The sequence below is a fragment of the Prionailurus viverrinus genome, chromosome C2, assembly GCF_022837055.1.
Source record: "Prionailurus viverrinus isolate Anna chromosome C2, UM_Priviv_1.0, whole genome shotgun sequence".
Classification (NCBI taxonomy): Eukaryota; Metazoa; Chordata; class Mammalia; order Carnivora; family Felidae; genus Prionailurus; species Prionailurus viverrinus.
Window position 1 is genome coordinate 61,994,320 of NC_062569.1, and position 23,922 is coordinate 62,018,241.

The 23,922-nt window shown below is 37.7% G+C and overlaps 1 pseudogene; it reads left to right on the top strand.

Annotated features, from left to right (window-relative positions):
• The window catches only part of LOC125174454 (EGF-like and EMI domain-containing protein 1), a 179,932-nt pseudogene that overhangs the window by 68,576 nt on the left and 87,434 nt on the right, over positions 1-23,922 (top strand).

Sequence of the window (23,922 nt, forward strand, 5' to 3'; positions counted from 1 at the left end):
TTTATTTATTTATTTTGGAGAGAGAGAGAGAGAGAGAGCATGCACACGTGTGCAGGGGAGAGGCAGAGAGAGAGGGAGAGAGAGAATCCCAGACCTCCACACTGTCAGTGCAGAGCCTTACACAGGGCTCAATCTCATGAACCATGAGATCATGATCTAAGCCAAAATCAAGAGCCAGATGTTGAATGGACTGAGTCACCTAGGTGCCAGAAGTTAAACCTTTCTATGTCTCACTTTTCTTCATTTTAAATTGAAATCAAGTTGGACTCTTAGCCAACTCAGCCACCCAGGTGCCCCCAACCTTCTTCTTCTCAAAACATTTTCCTTCTCTTTCATGTTTTCACATTTTCCTGGTTTCCTTTCCATCTCTTTCCCCTCTCTAAATGTCCAATTTATATTTCATTTCTCTTCTTCTGTTCACTATATGTGAATATATCAAACTGTGTACTCCTTGTCTCCACTTGCTTGACTGATAGGCATTACAAAACAGAACTGCTGATTTCCAGTCTCAGTTCCAAATATGCTGTTCCCTGTTCTCCATACCTTAGAAAACTATCAATTCAATGTTGGAGCCAAACACTCAATGACACAAAATTGGTAAGTGACAGCACTGGGACTTGAACTGGGGTCTTTAGGCTCCAAATATACTGTCCTTTCAACTTTCTCATGCATTTGTATACATTGTGTGCCTACTTATTAATTTAATCAAGGAGGAATGATAGTGATAAATAGAATAAACAAATTTGTGTTCTTCCCTACGCTGTCTCATGAAGAGACATTTTTAGGGTCACTAAAGAATTTAAAGAATTCATCTCCACTGCACAAAATTCTATGTTTCTTTAATGCTTGGGTTGCCAGTGTAGCCGTGAGTTCTGATGGTATATTTCTATTGCTTAAAGACAAGGCAGTTTTGCTATGGTGGTATTTGTCTTTTCAAGAGCAAACTAATAGGACAGGAGAGAAGAATTAACTGCTAATTACGATACAACTTCTGAAATGAGTCTTTCTCTCAATGCCCTGAGGAGTCCTTTCAAGCAGAGAGAAATGTGGATGAGTTTTTCTTTCTTATTAATATTTTGACTTTTTTAATGCGGCCAGAGGTTTAGGAGGTTTAGGAAATGAGTATACTTTACAAATGTTTGAAATAAAATCTCTTGCAGTCTGATTGGTGCATTTTTAGTTGTCATGAAAGAGGGGGCCATTATTGCTAATGACTTATGAGGTACAGGCTTTCGGTAGAATTTACTTGGTAGGGCAATTTGCCCTAGAGTTGAATACGTTTGGTAGAAGTGTATTTTTACATTTTTTTCCCTTATGAGAATATTTGGCTAAGTTCTTTGTGCAGGTCTCACTAGGCCTCAATATTTACTGACACACAAAACTTTCTTGGTGAAAACTGATGTTTTGGGTGGCTTCAAAACCTGTAGGTGGAGGAAGTGTTTTCAGAACACGGTAATGTTTAAGGATGAATTATGTGTCCTTCGGATAACAAGTATATTTTAGGAAAATATTGTTTTAGTTTTTTCCTAGGAAAACAATGTTTTGTGTTTGTCTAATTTCTCCTCAGAGGCTCTCAAAACACTGTATAGCATAAACATGAAATCTTTATGGAGTGGTATAAATACACTATCACTGACTCATGATTAGAAATCGGAAAATTCCTGGGGTGCCTAGGTGGCTCAGTCAGTTCATCATCTGACTCTTAATCTCAGCTCAGGTCTTGATCTTAGGGTCCTGAGTTCTAGCCCCACATTGGGCTCCATGCTGAACGTGGAGCCTACTTTAAAAAAGTAAATAAATAAATTGGAAAATTCCAGATCCAGCGTGGTTAAATAAGACTTCCCCAGATTACCAAGCAATTTAGTGTACACTTAATATGTTGAATAAATAATGGTTATTTGCTCTCTGTGACAAACTACAAGGATCATTTTTTAAAGTTTTTTGTTTTTTTTTAAAGTAAGATGGTTGAGAATTATTTAACACCAGTATCAAGGACGCAAAATCTCAGCTTACTTCTAGTGGGCAGTTATAATAGATCTAAGTACGCACTTGTTTTAGTTTCATGTGTTCTTTAATAAAGGTTACAACAATGTAATTTATATTTAAATTAAATTACCACCAGCAGTCTTACAACTGCATTGTCCACAGAAAATAACCAGAATAGGAGCCATGATTTAAAGTATGTCTCCTTAAATAGTATATGTTAACATATTATAAAAATATCAGTCCTCTTCATTATTTTGATCTTTCCTTTAGCTTTTGAATTTCCCTCAGTGCTAAAGTAGTTGTTTCTAAACCCAAAGGGGTCCTTATTTTCAATAACAAATTGATTAGCATAATCCTTTTGTCTATTCAATCATTCGAAACCTATTTTTGAACATCTGCGATGAGCTGGATAATGCAGGATGATGATGGCACAGAGGGATGAGCCCAATGACAGGATGAGCGCTGAGTGCTCTGCAGAGGAGCACATAGGGCGGGTCCTACCAGAGACTGAGGCTGGGGGCCTGGGAGCTATTACCATACAGGCTCTGCAGCAGGGATCAAGACCGTTTGAATGCTGATACAGGCCTTCGAGGGTACTGAATCCCTAATACCCTTTTCCTCTTCTTTCCTGTCTCTCTTCTTCAGTAGTTAAGAATGGAAGGAAATGAACCAATATAAACACTCTTATTAAGAAGAGGTGGGTCCAGGCAACACAAATGAAGAACTATAGTGACCAGTGGTGAAAATAGCAGAATACCCAGATTCTGTATTTTTAACAATGATTCAAAGCATTCTTTATTTCTCATTTCCTCACTTAGAAAATGATTGATTACTATGCCTGTGTGCTTAGGACAATTGGTATCCATATGCTGAGGCCAGTGTCCCCCTAAATGCCTATAGTTAGTTGCATGTACCAGGATCAGCAAATTGTTTTTCAAAGTCATAGTATGTTTATGTAATAAGTGATGCTCATATATATCAAAACTAATTAGCACATCAACGCAATACTAGTTACTACGTATGAGCAGCTCATTCATTGGTTTTGTGATCATACTTTTGTAAGGCTATTTTTAACATTATTTTCATGTACTTACAGCCTCTAAAAAAGGACAGATAATAACATACCATTAGCTTGAGAACAGATGCGTCAACTGGCAAACAACCTACTTGCATTCTGATCATCGATTCAATGTGCGTATTTTTTATATCCTGAAAATACTGAAAATTCCCAGAGGTAACTGTCTTTTAAGAAGAGTGTTTAATAACCACTGGTGGACTCATTACTTTTCTGTATCACTTCATCAGTTTATTTATAGGTTTATTTTTGATAAGGTATAGACATTTACAATGCCTAATAGCCCTCAGTTTTATATGTGTAGAGTGTTGATAAATTTCCAATAAAGTTTGTCATCCTCCTAACAGAGTGTACCCATTATTAACATATATTCAGGTTTCCCTGTTGTTATGCTAATAACTCTCTTTTGCTTGTTTTGGAAAGGGATTGCATTGGAAATTGTCAATAGCTGTAAAGAGAACAATGGTGGTTGTTCCCATCACTGAGAGCATGTACTTGGGGGGGCCCCCCATTGTTCCTGTAACCATGGACACCAGCTTGATTCAGATGAGAAAACATGCATAGGTAATGTATGGTAAATGCCATCTTCAGAATTTGCCCTGGATTCATCTAGCCCTTTCATCTCTAATACATATTTGTGGCTGTAGTATGCAAGGAGAAGTGAATTGAATAGTATCTCTGGCTACTGGATAAATGTAAAAGAAAGATTTCTTGGCAGAAGACATCATTATATTTAGGTATTTATTTTGAAATTAAAGATTTAAAACATTTTAACAAAATATATCGACTTAATAGTTTTATGTCAAGAAAATCTTGCAGGGCCTATCTAACCATTTAATGTAATTTATGATTCAAACAACATATACACCCTGCTTCACCTCAAGCAGAAACTCAACCATTGATTTTCAGCTTGGTGATGATTTGGGTGCATGTGCAACTTTGGTATTGCAAGTAGCTATATTCCAAAAGAAAACTTTAAAAGATACTATTCTTTGGAAATCCCACCTCAAGGCCATTCTTAATGAATAATTTTTCCAACATATTATTAGACTTTGATCATATGGGAAAATAAGAATAAACTCCACCTTAACCTTATTCCATATGAAATGTTTAATCCAAAGCTTCTGAGAAAAAGGAATATCTACTAAAAATAGGAATAGTGAGCATCAAACTGTATTACTATGTGCTTTGGTTCTGAGAGAACCTCTAAGCCCCTCAAGCAATTTGCCATTATTCAGGAATTGTAATACCCTATTTGCTTGTTCTCTTTTGGAATACTTTATATCACCTTTCTTAAAAATTATAATCTGAATCTGAAAAAAAATCTTTGACCATTTCATACTACTCAATGTGGTTAGAGACAAATTGAAGTATCATAAAAGAAGAGGTGAATTACAGAGGTCAAAGTATTTGGGATCTTTTATTTTGGCACTATAACATGACAGAGTGAACTTAAAGGGATTTTGAAGTATTCTGGTTTCATAAATTATTTAACCAAAACAATGTCATTACACATATTTCTTGATCCAACATTGCTTTCTGCATTTTTCCCAGTCTACAGTGGTTAACTTAATGAAACCAATTACTTCCCTTGCCAATACGCTTATATTTTTCTACCTTGCTAACATTTTATCTCTGGAAAATATAAAAGACTTTCTTCTTTCCTCCCTCCTTCCCTCCGTTCCCTTGTTCCTTCCCTCCTCCCTTCCTTCCTTTCTACCTGTCTTTCTCTTTTGACTGTTGGATAAGAGAAACTGGAATTTTGCTAAACCTCTGCAACTTACAATCTGGTGTCTTTCCTTATTCTTTGAAAAGTACAATTCAGTGAAGCTCTTATTTACAGCTAGAAAAAAAAAAAATAACATCTGCCAGGGTCAAAATGTGGAAAAAGTACATATTTATAATATTTCAGCAGTCAGCATGAGGTTGTACTGTTTATGGGTCAAGTTTATTTCATCTTCCAACAATAAATAATACTCATTCCTTAAGTCCAAATATTCACTTGAGTAAAGGCAATGATTTGTTTGGAGTATACATACACATACTTTGCTTATTTGCCTGAGAACAGATTAAAGCCATGGATGCTTTATAAGAACATTCATGCATACAGGAAACTAAATAATTTTTTAGCTTATTTTAAGATTAGCTTTTCAAAATATATTTGAATATACAAATAAATGTGAAAATCAGTCATCTAATCTGCAAATGTTCAGTCTTACCCAAATGCAAATTTTATTAGGGCTAAAACTTAGAGACGTGTTAAGTGGCTATCCAAAATATTAGTACCTGACAGGCAGTAAGTTCACTAAATTTAACAATTGGTAATTGTTAGGAAATATTTTTTTTTTATTTCTGCCTTTAGAGCTTTATTCAGTGGTCATATATGGGGAACAAATATAAAAGCTCAAGTTCTTTTATGGTTTACTTTTTCTGTTGTGTTTTTAAGTAGGCTACATGCCCAGAATGGAGTCCAACATGGGGCTCAAACTCATAACCTTAGTATCAAGACCTGAGTTGAGATTGAGAGTCAGATACTCAACCAACTGAGCCACCCAGGCATCCCTTATGGTTTATTTTGGATGCTTTTTTGAAATTAGAGCTGAAATGTTAAATTATTTTGCCTTGCTACATTTGCCTTGTTGATACTCTTTTATTATTATTATTATTATTATTATTATTATTAGGGCTACAATTTTATATACAGGTGAATTTCTCTGTAACACTGCAACATTTGGCATATTGGCTTATGTCAGAAAAAATAGAGATGAGGAAAATTAAAAGGGAAAAACAAGCAAACAAAAATCTCACCAAATAAGATCAGAAAAAAATATATAGAAATTTGGGGAACAGGTGATGCAAAAGTTGAAGAGACGGGGCATTTTAAGAAAGGCTTATGAGGCAGAAAGGATGTTCAAGTGAGTTCCAGACTGAGGATGTTACAGATGAGACACGCTAGAAATAGACCCAGAGGAATGATAATAGAAGAAAAATCCAAAATGGATCATAAAATGATAGTCAGATGGAGGAACTAATTTTCCAATTATGTGATGCAATTGTGCTCTGTGCTAGTTGAGAACAGGGAATCCTGAGACCTGTATGTTTAGAGGCTCTGGTGGTATCTGAGAAGACTTAAAAAAAAAAAGAAAAAAAATCTTAAAATTAAAAAAAAGAAAAACCTAAAGTATAATGTTTTTGATGAAATGAAACTGAGTTTTATAAAAAGTATTGGGGGGGTGGCGCCTGGGTGGCTCATTCGGTTAAACGTCTGACTTGTGGTTTTGTCTCAGGTCATGATCTCATGGTTCGTGGGATCAAGTTCCACACTGGGCTCTGTGCTGAGACCACCAAGCTTGCTTGGGATCCCCACTACCCAACACCCTTCCCGCAGTCATGCTTGCTTGCTCTCTCTCTCTCTCTCTCTCTCAAAATAAATAAATAAACATTTTAAAAAAGCAATAAAAAAAGTTTTGGTCCCCTATATTCATGCTTTTTAATCCAAAGGGCAAAAGAAGGTTTAATATAAAAAAGGCAAAAATATCACGAGGAACTTTGTGAGCAGCACTGCTTGTGACATTTTGCAAGAGGAAGAACGTTTTGTGTCCAAATGACCCTCATTTAGATATTTTATGGTGACCCTTCACCTTGGCTGATTGATTGTACTTTTTTTCTTTCTTTTTTCTTATCTACATTTCTTACATTGGTACCCTTTCCAAGGTTAATTGAGACACTGACCTTTTATATCTGTGACTGCTCATGGAGTTATGGAACAATGAAATTCAGTAAAGTCAGCACTGAAGGCCACCCAACTTAACAGCTGAACAAACAGAGGGGGTCAAACTGAACCAAGGGCAGATAGCCAAAAACCCTGACCACCCAATTCCCAGCTGTGTAGCCTAAGGAAATAGTGGGTGAAGAGTCTGTCACCACTCCTCAGCCAATTATGCTAGAAATGATCACCTCAAAACTCAGGTCAAATAGATTATTTTGCAACTGAAAGCTTTTGATTGGACATCTTCTGGTGCATGTTTATTTTCCTCAAGGCAATTATGTCTTAGGAAGCAACATTCAAGATGGTAAACTTTTAGAATAATAGTGTTGAAGGAAACTTAAAGACAATTATTTTAAAAACAGTTTATCTGATAGGACATGCCAAGGTAATGGTGTCACCAATGGTGATAAAACCCCCTAGATCCCACTCATCCATCCAGTCAAAGCATCATCAAATAGTTCAAGCAAATGCCCTGAAATATTCTGTCATTTAAAAACATAATATTTAAAATGATTTTCTGCCCTCTCTCTCAATTGCAGTTACCACTTCTCTTGCCAGTCACATGAATTCCATTTACTTGGGATTGTTCTTTCATCTGAAGTTCTGGAAGAACAAACACATTATGGAGGCTAAGACTACCTCCTCTTTGTAGCTACAAAATGTTCACGAAGTGGAATTTTTTGTCTCTTCTCAAGACTGGCTGTTGTTGTTGTTGTTGTTGTCGTCGTCCTCTGATCTCTGTTTATTCAGTCAGATTGCTGTTTAAACTGGGAAAATAGCAGATATCTCTTTTCCTGTGCTTATCAATGCACTTGGAGATGATTTACATGCTTTACAAGCATAGGAGAAGCATTTAAGAAACAAACCCAAATGTGGGCCTCATTCCTTTTGTGTTATAGTTTCTTTGATGTTTGTACTGTGTAGCTTGAGAAACAGAAAATGATCAGTAAAACAGTTGTAACTTGGAAGTTAACCGACTTCTATGGGTTGGTTCAATTCCGGTCTCTTAAATAACATAAATGTCCTTTTCTCCTTCAGACCTCGATGAATGTGAGAGTTGAGAAGCCTGCTGTGCCCAACTCTGCCTCAACTATTTAGGAGGCTATGAATTCAGTTGTCAGGAAGGCTTTCGAATCACTTCTGATGGTTGTGGATGTGATGGTAAATTCCTGAGATCGAACATGAAATCATTATGTGATGTGGCAATCAGTGCAGGATGAACATCTGAGGCTGAGGGTTAGGGGAGGAAAGGGAAGGTTTTGACACTAAAGGGACTTGGATTTGTATGTGCTTCTACCATTCACTATTGTATGAACTTGGGTGACCCTAACTGCTCCGAGCCTCAGATCCTCATCAGTAAAGTGAAGACAATAATAGGATTAGTGGGTAAATTAAGTAAAGTAATAAATGTAAAGTGCCTAGTACAGTGATTGACATCAAGAAATCACTCTGCTAAAAGTAGCTATTATTAGTATAATATTCATTGGCCCATAATCCCTTTTCCCTAATTTAATATACATAGGCAAGAGAGATATTCAGGGAGGCCATAGCACACTGCCATAAGAATCACTCATGGCAAGCTTGATGGGAATTAAAGTTGGTTGCTCAAAGTCATTTTAATTAAGAGAGTCAAAGCAGAAGGATTGCCAGTTCATGAGCCACAGTTCAGATTTTTACCACATTCCTTTACATAACCGAAATTAATCTACCTAATGCAAGCTTTCAGATGAGTCATTTTATAATCTTCCGATTTATTTGTTAAAACCAGTTTTATGATATATATGTTTAAATATCATAGGAAAGTGCGAATTTAGTGAGTAGGATTAATTCACCTCTTTATACTACTAAAAATGGCTCTTGTAAGTCATTGGTGTAATTTATTTCTTAAAGCTTATCTTAAATATATAAACTTTTTTCATTTATGATCATTATTACCATTATTTTGATCCATAATTTTTAAGTAGAAGCAAAGATTAGAGGATGGATATCTATTTTAATAACAGTAAAATTACGTGAGAAGGTTTTAACGTTTTAGAGAGAATAGTGTTTCTTTGCTTAAACAACTTCCCCTACATTCTTTTGAGGATGATAGGTATGTCTCTTCATATGGGTAGCCAAGCTCCTTAGGCTTGCAGTGTAGATAACAGCAAAGAATATAAAACTGTATCTATATTCTAAACACAGTAGAGTATATTACCATTTACCACATTCCATCCAATTAACAAGGCCAAAAAAAAAAAATTGAATTTCACGTACCATCTGCTTTTAAGTAGAGTGAGCCAAGAGATGATTGTATGGCGTGAATGTACATACTTGGGTACACACATCCAAATGGGAAAGGTATCCAAAATCTGAAGCAAAACTTAGAAACTCAGCTTTATAAATGAACTTTTAGTATCATAAACACATTGACCAAAGTCTGGGCTCATATGTGGACATACACCACTAGTAAGTCATGAGATCAAGGCCTTCCATCTCTAAAATTGTCCACAAGCCTTGTACAGAATTACATGTGGAATAAATTCTTCACCATAGATACTGAATAATTCGAGAATGATGAACGTTCTGCAGAAGTGGTGCACAGCCTGAGACCACTGAATGTCTTTTAAGTTGTATATTCTTCATCAAAATCTTGTGATCAAGGTTTCAGGAAGAACTTGTCTGTGTAGATGAACTACAGTAAACTTGGAAATGAGTGGAAGAAAAATAATTGGCACGGTATACTTGAGAAGAGTTTGGGAGCTATGCTTTCTATATGGACAAACCTTGTTACTGACTAATAAAGGTCACAAGGGGAACACAGTGATGCCCATGAGTTCATAATGTCTATCTTATCTCTCAACACCTAAAAACAACATTTTTAAATTTTCCTAGGTGTGGATGAGTGTCTGAATGTCAGTAGAGTCTGTGACCAGCTGTGTATGAACTCTGTGGGAACATACGACTATACCTGTGTGGAAGGCTCCAGAATTGGAAGTGATGGGAAAACTTGCATCTGTAAGTCACTGTGAAGAATTTTATTGTTTCTCTTCTAAATATTTCCACCCTCATCTTGTTCTTGGAGAGAAACGGAGACCACGTGACCCTTAACTCAACCTGCCCTCCCCTTTCCCTCTTCAGAGACTGAGCTCTTCCTTTTCCTTCGGTTCAGTCCCCTGCGGTTTCAACTTCGTGCTTGCTGCTTCTCACCTGCATTTACAAAAGACTTTTTGAAAGGGCCTTCTCAAAGAGATGCACCTTCCAGTCACCCCCTGCCCTGGCTGTCTGATTCAAACTCTGTCATTTCTCTCATCAACCATTGCTCAGTTTTTCCTTCTTTTAAACAGCATGTTGTACCCAGGCATTTTTCTGTGTGGCCTTAGCTTTAGATGCTGACAAGCCGGAAGAAGAAGAAGAGGAATTGGAAGTTGTAAGGTTTCCAGGCCTTCTATTCAAGAGTCCACCTCAACTGCTTCCTGATGTTGCTACCGCTCTGCCTACCGCCTACGCAGATGAAGATGAGGAGGACAGGAAACGCATATTCGAGAACTGACTGCTCTGCATAAAATTGGTGAGTGAAAGAATTTAATTATACTCACCTCTTTGTTTTTCAGTATTTCACGTAAATTCTCTTCTTTGTCATTTCATTGTCGATATTTAATGCCTTTGAGTCTTTTAACATGATGGTAGCAAGAAATGCGGGGCCCAAATTACATCTTCACTGCTTCCTGTCAAATTCTACATCTTTTGTCTTTCTTCCTTTTGCACAATAACGGTTGTTATGTAGGTGTGTGTAGGAGTGGAAGTACAGGGTGTGGGGGGGGGGATGTTGAAGTGCAAGACAGTGAAATGGAGCTGGAAACTATCTTTATATTAGCATAATGGGGAGAAGGGTTGTACTGGGACCTTCTGGTTCTTGTAACTATTACAGCTCCACTAGAAGTCACTATTACATAGTTGAAATTTACCTCAAATAGCCTTAAAATCTAGATTCTTTCTACATTTTAAAATGCCAAAAAACAATTGTTCATTATGCTCAAGTGGACCAAGAAAAATATCTTTTAAAATGTGAGCAGTTTCTCTTATACATCCACGCAACAGAACTGAAGCATCAAATCACTTCTGATCAAAATAAATTAGCATACCCTCTTTCAAGAGTAACAGTTTGCAGCCAGTCTGCTGCCTCTTTTTTTTTCTTTTCTTTGTAAAACAGAACTGCTCTTTTTGTTCTCATCCTATTCGTGGTATTTTAATACTATCAAAGCTTGGAGATTGCTGTAGAAAGAGTTGGTTGAAATGGCAGACACACATTTATGATATGGTCAGTCATAATAATAATATCAATAAATGTGTCTGCATAAAAATGGAAATGCTTTGATATTTCTTACATAAACTCCTGATACTTTGGCTTCTCAAAGTCAGAAGAGATAGAATAGAGACCTTACTAAACCTGACAGACTTTCAACTAGAAAGTCTGAAAGACCCCACCTAGAAACAGGAGCAAAATTTGAAATGGAATAGTCCTGAAAACAACTGAAATTGAGTCTCTCCATTCTTATTCAAATTAAGGTAATTTCTCCGAGGAATAGAATGGAAAATCACATTATGTTACATTTACACAATAGGAACCTACACAGCCATTAAGAAATAAACTAGCAGGGCACCTGAGTGGCTCAGTGGGTTAAGCATCTAATTCTTGGTTTCAGCTCAGGTCACGATCTCATGGTTTCGGGAGTTTGAGCCCCACATCAGGCTCTGTACTGACAGCGTAAAAACTATTTGGGATTCTCTCTCTCCCTCTCTCTCTCTCTCTGCCCCTCCCCTGCTCACACTGTCTCTGTCTTTCTCAAAAATAAATAAATTAACTTAAAAAATCTAAAAAAAAGAAATGAAAAAAAAAACAAAACAAACAAACTAGAGTGCACACAATATGGGTGTTTCACAAACATTCTACTGAGGGAAAGAAGCTTGATACCAAAGAATACATACTTTTTGTAAAATTCATTTATATGAAGTTCTAAAATAAGAAAAAATAATCTGTGGTGATAGAAATCAGAATAATGCTCAATTTGTGAGGCTAATGATTAAGACCTCATCAAATTACCTTCGAGTTTTTGTGGTACTGGTAGTTATCTATATCTTGAACTGGGTGCCAATTACAAGGGGTTATTTATTTACATTGTGGAGAAAAAGTATGAACTCAAGTATGAACTTGAGTTTTTGGACTTCTCTGCATGTATATTAAATCTCAGTAAAAAATTTCAAAAATATTACTGGAAGAAAAAACAACAATTTTGTATTAAAACAACCTAGAAGGAATAACACCAATGTGCCAGAAACATAATTTTCATGTTCAGGAATCAATGGCAATTTCTTTTTACTTTTTTGCTTTCTTAAACATTCTCAATAGTCTTTAGGGTCTATATTTAAAGTTCTCTTTTAAAAGCTTTTATTGCTATTGTCTTTTTCTGAGACTGTTCAGGAAACATGCTCAAAGATCTTTTCATTTTTTCTTTTTCTTTTCTTTCTTTCTTTCTTTCTTTCTTTCTTTCTTTCTTTCTTTTTTTGAGAAATGAAGGGTTTCATTTCCATTTTCAGTGATGTAGACAGTATGGGCCAGCTGAGATGGGGTCATAGTTCTATCAGCCTAGATCCCACCTTCAGACACAATTGCCCTGTGAGCTGTGAGGACTGTCTGAATGGAGGCAGATGCCCAGAAGGGAGGAGTGAGTGCTCTTGCCCCGCTGGCTGGGGAGACACGCTTTGCAACGACAGTAAGTCATACCCCGGAGTACTGGTAGAAGGGTAATGAGTTGTCCTTTACTGCTGGTAAATTACTGTGATGAGTTCTCTTTTACATGTGTTCTCCCTAAAACGTTTTAACAAAGTCAACAATTGGTATGGTGACAAACCAATTTATTTGCTGTGCATAAAGAAATGCCGAGGTTTTGCACTGAACATGTGATTAGGTGGGGAGATTTTGTGTTACCTGGGAAACTTGATGTGCTGTCTCTTGTTTATCCCCAGAACATAAAAGTTAATAAAGGATCCTAATATTCTAGGCCTATAAAAATCCCTCCATTTAAATAAATCATTAGGCCCCGGCAAGCTATTCCCAGTGAAGGAAGAAAGAATTCATGTTACAAAGTGCAATTAATGGAACTGCTTTATGGCTTCTTCTTTTTGTTTATTTGTTTTTCTTTTCTTTCTTTACATAAGATGTAAATATAGCCAATAACACTTTTTTTATGTGTCTCATGAGAAAATATCAAAGATTTGAAAAAACGATACCGCTAACAAATCTTTTCTTTTACATTTTAAATGGAGGTATGCTTGCAGGAGAGAAAACTGCCCAGTACTAAAACCAAAATATATTGACCGTTTCCTCTTCCTCTTTTTAAATTTACCTTATAAATATTTAATGAAAGGGTTTTCTTAGTTTTTGTGATTAGCTTGGAAAATGACATAAGCAGATTTTCTTTTGAGCCCCTTGCATATGGGAAGAAAAATGACGAATATTGGTTGTGAGACAGATGCAAAACTCGAGTCAGAACATAGGAAGTAGTTTACCCAAAATTACTAGTTACAGCGTTGAGGATCTTCCTTAAGTGTGCCTCTGATCGTGTTTCTCTGCTGCTCAGAAAAACTTTAAGGGCATCCATTTCCTGATACATAGGCACACGCTTCTGATCTAGTACTGACAACCATCTACAATCAGACCCTCATAAATCCTTTTTTTCTTTTTATCCTAATCACAGCTTTTTGCTCAGCTTATCATTTCCAGCAAACTAAACCACTTGCTACTTACTGCTTTTATCAGCTTTGTGCCTTTTGCTGAACTGCCGTCTTTGGCTCTTGCTGCTTATTGCACGAAGCTTTATTTGATGGCTCCAGTCTAGCCAACAACTATTTACGTCTTCGATGGATTTCAAGTCATTCTCTCTCTCTGAATTAGAGGTAGCCATCTTCTGTTCTGTCTCCCTTACTCGACTGAGAGCTCATCAATCAGGTCCTATTCATGTTTCTCCAAAGTAAAGGCACTCAGTGCATGAATGGACAAATGACTACGACTTGGTGTTGAGAGACCCCACCATATTGACCTGCAACTTGACAGACTCAAGATCAAATAAATGTTGTATGACTATTAGGAGGTAAATACTTCCCTTACATAAGTTTCATTGGTAAATGCGCATCTTCCAAACCCTTCATCCCTAACATGGCAGCATGAGAAATGAAACTAAAAATCTATCGCAAATACTTCAGAATAAAACATCTCTGATAACAAAATTAATAGAGAAATGTTAAAAGTGAGCTTGTTGATGAAATGAAGAGAAGATGATCTCTTTTTTAGCTTTGGAAAACTCTGAGGATCTCTTAAGTGTTTGCATGGTCCTGCAAAGGGGAGTCTTTTCCTGAAGCAGAAGCTTATAAAATCTTTGCGTTTCTTTTGTTTTTCTTTTTTACAAAAACAGAACAATCGAAAAAAAAAAAAAAAGTAAGTGCCCACTAATTCACTAATTCTTTAACAAAAGGGAGGAGTAAAAACATTTTCCTAAAATTCCCTATAAACGTTGGGCACCTAAGTGGCTCAGTTGGTTGAGTGTCCATCTCAGGGCTTGAGGCTTTGAGCCCCGCAGAGGGCTGGAACGTGCTTTGGATTCTGTGTCTCCCTCTCTCTCTGCCCCTCTCCCATTCACACTGTCTCTCTCTCTCTCTCAAAAATAAATAAACATTAAATTCTTTTTTTAAAAACATCCCTATAAACCTCAATAAATAGAAGGGACTAATCATTCATTACCCATATTTTTAAATTACCAGCTCTTCAAATGTCGCAATGAACATTAAAATAGAACATTCTGCAGAGATCTGCAAGGTTAGTGTTCCCAATGAGTAGATTTTCTAGCCCAATATCTATTGGTCTATAATGAAAATATTTACTTTGAGGTCTCAGAAATTCCTCCAAGTAATTATAGTGAAACAATTTAAAGATCATCAGATATTAATTTTAATAGCACATATTAGAACTCCATTTCTTTTGAAGAGATTTCAAGTTGACTCATTTGTTATTGTGAGATTCCATCCACTCGAAAGGGAGGGTAGGAAGATTTCCATATGACAAATGAGTGGACTATATATGGAAGAGAGGATTCATGACTTCTTCCAAATCATCCAGCTATGGTGTGGGACGTTTGTTTTACAATTTTCTTTTCCAGGATAATTGCTCTGTTTGATGCTTATGAAGTGTTTAGCAAATCCTTGTACTATGTAATATCATATTCTACTTCATGGGGGAATGTAAGTTTATGGTGTTGGTTTGCCAGTGTTGACGAATTTCTATAATCCATATACTGCGCAAGCTATTTAAACTTCACTAGCTTCAGGGCGCGGGGGTGGCTCAGTCTGCTGACTGTCCAACTGTTCATTTCGGTTCAGGTCATGATTCCAGGGTTATGGGATCAAGCCCCACATCTGGATCCATGCTGAGTGGAGCCTGCTTAAGATTCTCTCTCACTCTCCCTCTGCCCCTCTCTTGCTCACTCTCTGTCTCCCTCTGTCTCTCTCAAAAATAAAATAAAATAAACTTCCTTAGCTTCATTTTCCAGGTTTATTTTTTAAAAATGACTCCTCTATAGTTGCTGTAAGAATTTAAAAAAAAAAGCTTACTACAATGTCAGTTTTAACCAATGTTGCCATTTTCTTTATTTCCTATCCCTTTTGTTCTTCTCTTCCCTTTCCTTCTCCTTTGCATAATATCTTCAAGCTGAAAAGGAGAGAAAAAATGAATAAGAAGCCAAGTTTCCATATTGACATCTGGAATTGTGTAGGTGGGAAAATAGAGGAGGTGATATAAATGTAATTTTATAATATTTAGCCAGCTATGATAAAATGCCAATGAAAATGGTTCCTGGAATCATCTCAACAGCTGTATTTAGTCACGTTAAACTTCTAGTCGCATTTTTCCCAATTTATTTTTTAATGGAATACTAAACTCTTCCCAAAAAACAAACAAGCCAAAGAAAACAGTTGTTTGCTTGACTTCATCAGTCTTTGACCATGCAAAATACCTTGGCACCTTCAAGACAGTCTTAGTTGCATTCATTCCTACTAAAAATACATGCCATTTTTTTTCCCCTACATTTTCTTCCCAGTTTTCAAACTGGAAGTTTCCATGTATTTCTCATTAGGGTTGGTGACAGTTATACACACAGATGTCTAGGTAGCTGGGAAAATGTGAGTGTGAGAGTTGAAGGAATAATGTAAATTTTGCATGTGAACCTTGTTATCAGTTCTTCAGTGACCCTGACTCTAACTAGCTTCAGCAGTAATCCCTCTCAGGAGTGATTATGCCATCCAAGCTAGAAGCATGCCAGTGACTCTTTCTTGGTCTGTAAACCAGAGATTTTAATTACCTGGTATCCATTCTAATAGAAAGACAGGTTTGTTTTTGTTTGTTTGTTTTTCCTCCACTCTATCATGAGTATATTACACTGCTTATTCACCTTCTCCAACTGTCTTCATATTTGGTTCCCCAAAGACCCATGGGAAAGCATGTGGCAGCATCTGTGATTGTCAGAATGGAGACACTTGTGATCCTCTGACTGGGCAGTGCTTGTGCCCCCCAGGAGCTCCTGGGAAAGCCTGGGAAAATGGAAGGAATGACTGGTGCTGGTCACATGACACCACTCCTTAAGTTCTTGAGGTTTCTAATAGGAAATGAGCTAAATGAAAATCACATCTGTATTTTTCAAGGTGGTCTTTTCTGAAGAAGAAAAAAAAGCTGTATCTACATATACAAGAGTACAGTTGCTTTTAATGATGCCATGTATATCTAAGCAGGATAAATCTTGATACAGAGAAAACCTTCTTGTTCTCCTGAGCAAAAAGTTGAGTTTGTGTGTGTAGGTTTGGACCTAGGAGTTAGGGGGAATTTATTTGCTCTGCATAAGAAAATGAAGAAAAAGAAGTGGAGCTCTTTGGGCAAACCAGGGAGGAAGAGAGATGAAAATCAGAGAAGTAAAGGAAAGGAGGGTGTGAGGACAAAAAGAGGAGAAATGATGGATGAAGAACTCACAAAATACCTGTGAGTGCTGCGTGTGGATTTTACATGGAAACCAGTGAAGAGGCCACATTTTCAGCATAAGCAGATAAAAGACAAAAAGGAAACTACTTGTACAAGCCCAAGAGCTGAATGCAGAGAGTCGATGAAGATATAAGTCGTTGGGGACTGCCAGAAATCCTGGGGAGTTTATTAGATGCTCACAGATCACAGAACTGGAGCCACGGAAACCAAGTTTACTTCCCCCTCTGAGAAATGTAGGAAGACCCCTGTTGACGTCCCAGTTATTTGCACCCCCTGAGCAATGTTTATTCACTTATTCAAAAGGTATACGTGAAATGGTAGCAAGGCAATCTGCCAGGCATTGTGATATGGTAATAAAAAATATATAAAAACTAAAAAAGACTCTGGTCGCTCCATGTGGAACTTACAGTCGTATTCAGAGCAGACATAAGTTACAAATATTGGTAGGTATTACCAATTAAATATTAACGTGTGCTTGGCGGTCAGACCGGGAGGACAATGCAGACTGTGTGGGCCAGGGAGAAATAACACTTAAGCTGAAGGCAGAAAAGCAAGCAGACATGAAACAGGACAAAGAGTGAAGGAAGAGCATTCCACACTGACGGCATCTCCTGCTGCCAGACTCTGAAGTGGGAATGAATGAGGTTCACCAGAGGAGCCTAAAAAGGTCAGCTGGTGGAGCAAACTACAACTAGGGAGACATTAATGCAACAGGAAGTCAGCTGGTACCTGGGCTCATAGGTCTCATTAAGTTTGGAGTTCTTAATCTGACAGCAATGGCAAGTCACTGTAGAATTTTATTTTATTTTTTAATTAAAAAAATTTTTAAAGTTCATTTATTTATTTTGAGAGAGACGGAGATAGCATGAGTGGGGGAGGGACAGAGAGCGAGGGAGACAGCAAATCCCAAGCAGGCTCCCCACTGGCCCCACAGACACAGGGCTCAAACTCACAAAACCGTGAGCTGAAATCAAAGGTCGGATGCTTAACTGACGGAGCCACGCAGGCACCCCAAATTTTAGACAGAGGATTTGGAATCATATTCGGAGTTTATGAAAAATCTCTCTAGCTTCAGTCCAATTACAGTGCAAACATCTTCCTTTCTACAATCCCTTATTTCATATAACAGCAGCATTGCGAGTTTTGCATGTGGGTAGTATTCGCTTTGTTTGTCCTTCCAACCCTCCAGGATGCCCAAAAATGATCCTTTGGGAAGAACTACAAAAAGAAATCTAACTGTGCCAACAATGACCATTGCCACAGGGTGTATGGTGCCTTATGTGTGAGCCAGGGCCCTATGGGAGGTTTTTTCATCTGAGTAGGTCATGGGCAATAATTTGTACTCTACATGAAGCAAGAAGGCTCAAAAAAGTACCAAAAATATGTTAGAGGAAGAGAGTAAAAAACATAACATTTTATATAGTCATATCATATATATGATGGTTTATGTTCTAGTCTTTATTTAGCCTCCTGACATTATAGAATCTAGATTTTGATGAATGAAAGAAAAATATTTGTGAATTATTTACACTTTTTTTTCTAGTTAGTGCTTACCCTGAGAGGATTTAACTAGTTCATTTAAATGGACATTTGAGGAACATCTGGGTGGCTCAGTTGGTTAAGCATCTGACTTCAGCTCAGGTCATGCTCTCACAGTCCGTGAGTTCTAGCCCCACATCAGGCTCTGTGCTGACAGCTTGGAGCCTGGAGTCTGCTTCAGATTCTGTGTCCCCCTCTCCCTCTGCCCCTCCCCTGCTCACACACACACACTGTCTCTCTCTCTCTCAAAAATAAATAAATACTAACAAAAAGTTTTTTTTAAATAAATGGACATTTGACACTTTCTGGGGATTGAATATCAAAGGCCCAGTGCTAGTTTCTTTTATTTCTGTGTTCTAATACAAAGCAATGATTATTCCATAAAATTTCTAAAACAGGCTATTCATTTTGCATTTTGGCCATCAACCATGTTTTGCAAAAGCTGCAAGAAAACACAATCACCAGTAAATACTTCAGCCAGCCATCAGTAACTTTTAGAGTTTCTCCCAGTGGGTCAGCACTGGTTGCCCACCACCCCATCTTGAAACGGTGTGCAAACACTTGTGAACCCACAGCAGTCTCTACCCTCTTCTTCCGCCCATTTCACATGCCCTTCTCTGGAAATCCTTCCTCAGTGGACCTCAGTAATACTGTGACCTGTTTTTTTTAATAACAGAGACCTTTTGGGGTCTCACATTATATTTTTAGTTGAATGTTCATGGATCTTATCTACTTTATGAAAGGTATGCCCATTGAAGACAGAGAGTAAATTGTGAATATTCTAATAAGAGAGCCAGAGAAGGCACCATAGAAAACTGAACCTGGGTCATGAGGAAAGGTTAGACTTGGACAAGCAAAACAGAAGGAACGGGGAAAAGGCATGGGTACATGTGAACAATACAGGTGTGGATGGTATGGTCTAGAACATGACATACCTCCTAGAACATACCAGGAGAAGGAGACCCATTTAGAAACAAAGATAGCATCATTTCTATTTTTGTTCCTCTAGGGTAACAGGACACACCCCAGTTTTAGTAATAACTTGAATATTTTATAAGGTAATATCACATGTTTAGGCAAAAACATTTCAATCATAATCCATCTGGTCAAAAAGTCAAAGAGCAGATGGTGGTGGTAGTGATGGTGGTTACCATCTTGAAAGTGACCACCTTTAGGAAGAACATACACATTCTAGTTCTTCAGGATCCTTATTGCTTAGATTCAAGGCTTCATTTATTAATGCCACTTACCTGACCCTCAGAACCTTCATTTTGCAACCCTCTATTAGTTTTCTAAATCTATCATGATAAATTACCACAAACTAAGTGCTCTAAACAACAGAAATTTATTGCCTCACAGTTCTGGAGCTAGCAGTCTGGCATCAGGGTGTTGGCAGGCCATGATCTCTTTGAAAGTGCTAGGGAAGGATCAGTTCCAGACCTCTCTAAGCTTCCCATAGTTCCTTGGCTAGTGACCATTTTAACTCCAGTCTTCACATGGCATTCTCCCTGTGTGAGTGTCTCTGTGCACGCATTTTACCTACCTATAAGGACACCAGTCATATCAGATTAGAGACCCATCCCACTCCATTATGACCTCATCTTAACTAATTGCATTGGCAACAACATAATTTCCAAGTAAGTACACATTCTGAAGTACTGAGTGTAAGGGCTTCAACATAAGAATTATGAAGGACACATTTCAATGCTTAATGCACCCTGAGTAGATATTGGATTGCCAAAGATGTTACTCCACTTTTCCTTTTTCCCTAAGCACATTTTCAGTTATAGCTTCTTAATATGTCCAGTTGTCATATTTAAGCATTCTATCATGCCTGAGCTGTTCCCTGAACCACTGTTCTCCATGCTGAACCAGGAAGAGTAAGGCATGGAAGCCAGTCCAGGGAAGTGAGTGCTCTGGAATTCACAAGAGTCGTATCAAGGAGGACAAAAGCTCTGAGAAAGAGGCCTGCAATTTAGTTGGTCTAAGCCACAGGAAGGATGAGAGAGGGATCACGTAATTTATCATCCAAATGGGACAATATTAACAGTGAAAAGGAGTCCTGTTAATAAATCTGTTCTGCTTCCAGGGATAACTCTGTTCCTGGCAACAAGGACAAGGATTACCCCGCATGGTGGCACTATAACCACTACTTTAAATTACCTCTTCTAATAATAGCAGATATTAGCAGATACTAATAATTTCCATCTAGCAGAAAGTCAAGTGGCTTATTTTGTTTTCTCCACGCAGCTTTTGAGAACAAAGCCTCTGTAGGCATACAATGCAGTTACCTGGAGCTTGGAGGTTACTTGAAGGATCTTGATGAGTCCCTTGGACATTTGTAATGGAGGAGGAAAAAACATGTCAGAGGTTTTGGAAAGGGAATTGAATTACTGTAAATAACTCCTCAAAGACAGAACTAAGGCTATGTTTTCCTAAATGCAAAGGTGGGACTTCAAATTAGAATTCCTGTGCTGACTACCATCCCTAAAATTCAACGGCATGGGGAAAATAATGAAGGAAAGGCAAACACCATTTGCCAAAAGAACGTGGCCAAGAAAATGCGGCTGTCACGATGAAAGTTTTGTGTAATCTACGTGATGTAAAATTACTTCCGATTACCATATATTGAAAGGGAATGGAAACAATGGCGAGCCTTTACATCAGTGCTTGTCCATCATCCCCTTGCTGCGACCCGATGAATATAGGGCCTGGCAGATCTTAACAGTCCTTGGAGAATATTAACTATAGGCACCAATGGAGCACACTGAGAAGCAATTTCTCTCCCAGAAGCACCAAAGCCTTTTAAGTAGTTCAGGCTTCACTGTTCACATCCAGTTGCCAAAAAGCAAATGAATTGCCTGATTTGAAAGACATTTGTTTTTCTGTTTCTTTTTTTGGCAGTCAGGATGATCCCCTTGTTTTCCCCATAATCAGGCCCCGCAGAACTACATGCCTGTACACTGACAATGTAAAAGAAACAAAGCATGGTTTTCAGGTGACCGGTTTGCCTCAATCTGCTTGCAGACTGTCCCAAGGGGGTCTATGGAGCTGGCTGCTCTTCAGAATGTCAGTATGTGGAGGAGAACACCCTGGAATGCAGTGCCAAAAATGGCAGTTGCACCTGCAAATCTGGTTACCAAGGCAACAGCGCCAGAAAGGTACAATCTGATGATACATTTTCTTTCTTCTCTAATAACAATGCTCAGCCTTTGTTCGGCACCATATGATCATTAATTGGTTAATCTGCCAGTGTTCTCAGGAGATGGGTATTAATCCCCTATTTGCAGGTGAGGAAACTGAGACACATGGCAATGAAGTTATTTTACTTTGTCTTCTCAGCCTCTGCTCTTAGCGGTCTCCTTGCTAGCCTGAGCAGAAGAAAGATCGCATTGCAGAGAATCTTATCTTAAGATTAAAGCTGACCAATCACTTCTTTGAGCTGAAGTAATCAACCAAGGGTACTAGCTTCCAGAGTTAAAGAATTGTTTCCTTTATACCTGAAGATAGATCACTCAAATAAACACAAGTCAAAGATTCTGACCATAGAGAAGTTTTCGAAAATTTAAATAGGGGTATCAGTATCATCTTTTTTTCAAATGTCTAAATATTACATAAATATTTTTAAGAAATCCATAAATACAAAAGTTTACATACAACATAATTCCAATTATAAGTAACATATGTAGATGTGTGAATGTGCATGCGCATATACGATTTGGGAAAACGTATTCCGAGATCAAGATGTTAGTAATAGCTTCTCTGGTTTGTGGACTCATGGAAAGCTTCTCCCCAGGTATCTACCTGGCTCTCTCACTATTTCACAAAGTTTCATGTCATTTTTTCACTGAATCTTGTCAGTCCTGCCTTACTTAAAATTAACAACTTGCAAAACTCCTTGAACTTTTAAAATTTTTTCCAAAGTATGTATCATCTTCTAACATCCTATTTTTTATTGTATACTAGTATATATATAGTATTTATAACATAGTAGTCTTTTTATTATTATAACATACTCCAATTATTATTATGTCTAATATTTATTCCCTGTCCTTCCTGCTAGAAGTTAATCCCCACAGGGGGAAGGCTATCTGTTTGCTTTGTTCACCAAAGTATTCCCAAACTCCTAGAATAATCCTAACATTTTGGAGTTGCTCAATAAGTATGTTCTTAAATGAATACATAAATGTTCATGGTTCAATTTTTATTCTTTATAAATTTTTCTTATATTATTATGATGTATTCTGAATTAAGCACTTGTTACTGTTTATTCAGAGGAAATTCTTACAGCATTTTTTTCTTTCATACATAGAAAGACTGAATATATAACAAATATAATTATACAATTATCAGAACTAAATGGTCAAGTGAACTTTTTGCTTTTGAAGTGATCTAAAGGGCAATCTTTTTTTTTTAATTTTTAAATGTTTATTTATTTTTGAGAAGGAGGAGAAGGGGCATAGAGAGGGGGTGAGGACGGAGGATTCAAAGCAGATTCTGTGCTAAGCAGAGAGCCCGGTGTGAGACTCAAATTCAGGAACCGTGAGATCATGACCTGAGCTGAGACCAAGAGTGGAAGGCTTAACCACCTGAGCCCATCCAGGTGCCCCCAAAGAGCGATCTTTTTAAAAATCAGGAGGAATAGTGGGGCGCCTGGGTACCTCAGCTGGTTAAGCCTCCAACTCTTGGTTTTGCTTAGGTCATGATCTCACGGTTTGTGAGTTCAAGCCCCACGTCGGGCTGTGCGCTGACAACACTGAGCTTGCTTGGGATTTTCTTTCTCTCCCTCTCTCTCTGCCCCTCCCCCCACTCACACACACACTCTCTCTCTCAAAATAAATAAATAGACTTAAAAAAAGATCAGGAGGGGTGACTAGGTTGAAAGGAAGCCATCATACTGTTGGATTCACTTACAGAGGTAAGCCTTGAAATTGAAGGTTGTCTTTTGCCTTCAAGTATTACACATTTCTCCTTGCATTGTCAACTTAAGATGGTCTGCAGGGATTTTCTGGAGTTGACTGAACGGGAATGAGGGCTTCCAGGTTGTCCTATGGCTATGAAGCTGGAGTATGTGAGCAGCAGTGTCCATCTAGATTTTGTGGAGAAAGGACTGTTTCTGTAGCTGCATTGTGACTTTCTAGGCTAAGGAGAAAAGAACTTAGGGAAACACAAGCCTGACATAACACAAGTGTGTTTAACATCGTCTAAGAGTAGGCCCCATGCCAATCTCTAAACCTCCTCCTGCTTTAACTGATTTTTAGGCCTAGAATCACCCCCCTATTCAATAACTCGCTAAAGAAGTCATGCCCTGGAAGTCAACGCATGAGGAGACAATACCATATACAGACATCTGGGTAGATTTAATTTATTCTGATAACATTTCCTTAAAGCAGCTGCTGAATATACTTTATTGGAAAATGCTTCTGAGATTCCCACTGTGAAGGAAAATGAGTTGAAAGTATATGTAAATTAGCAAAATAGAGAGGTCACCAT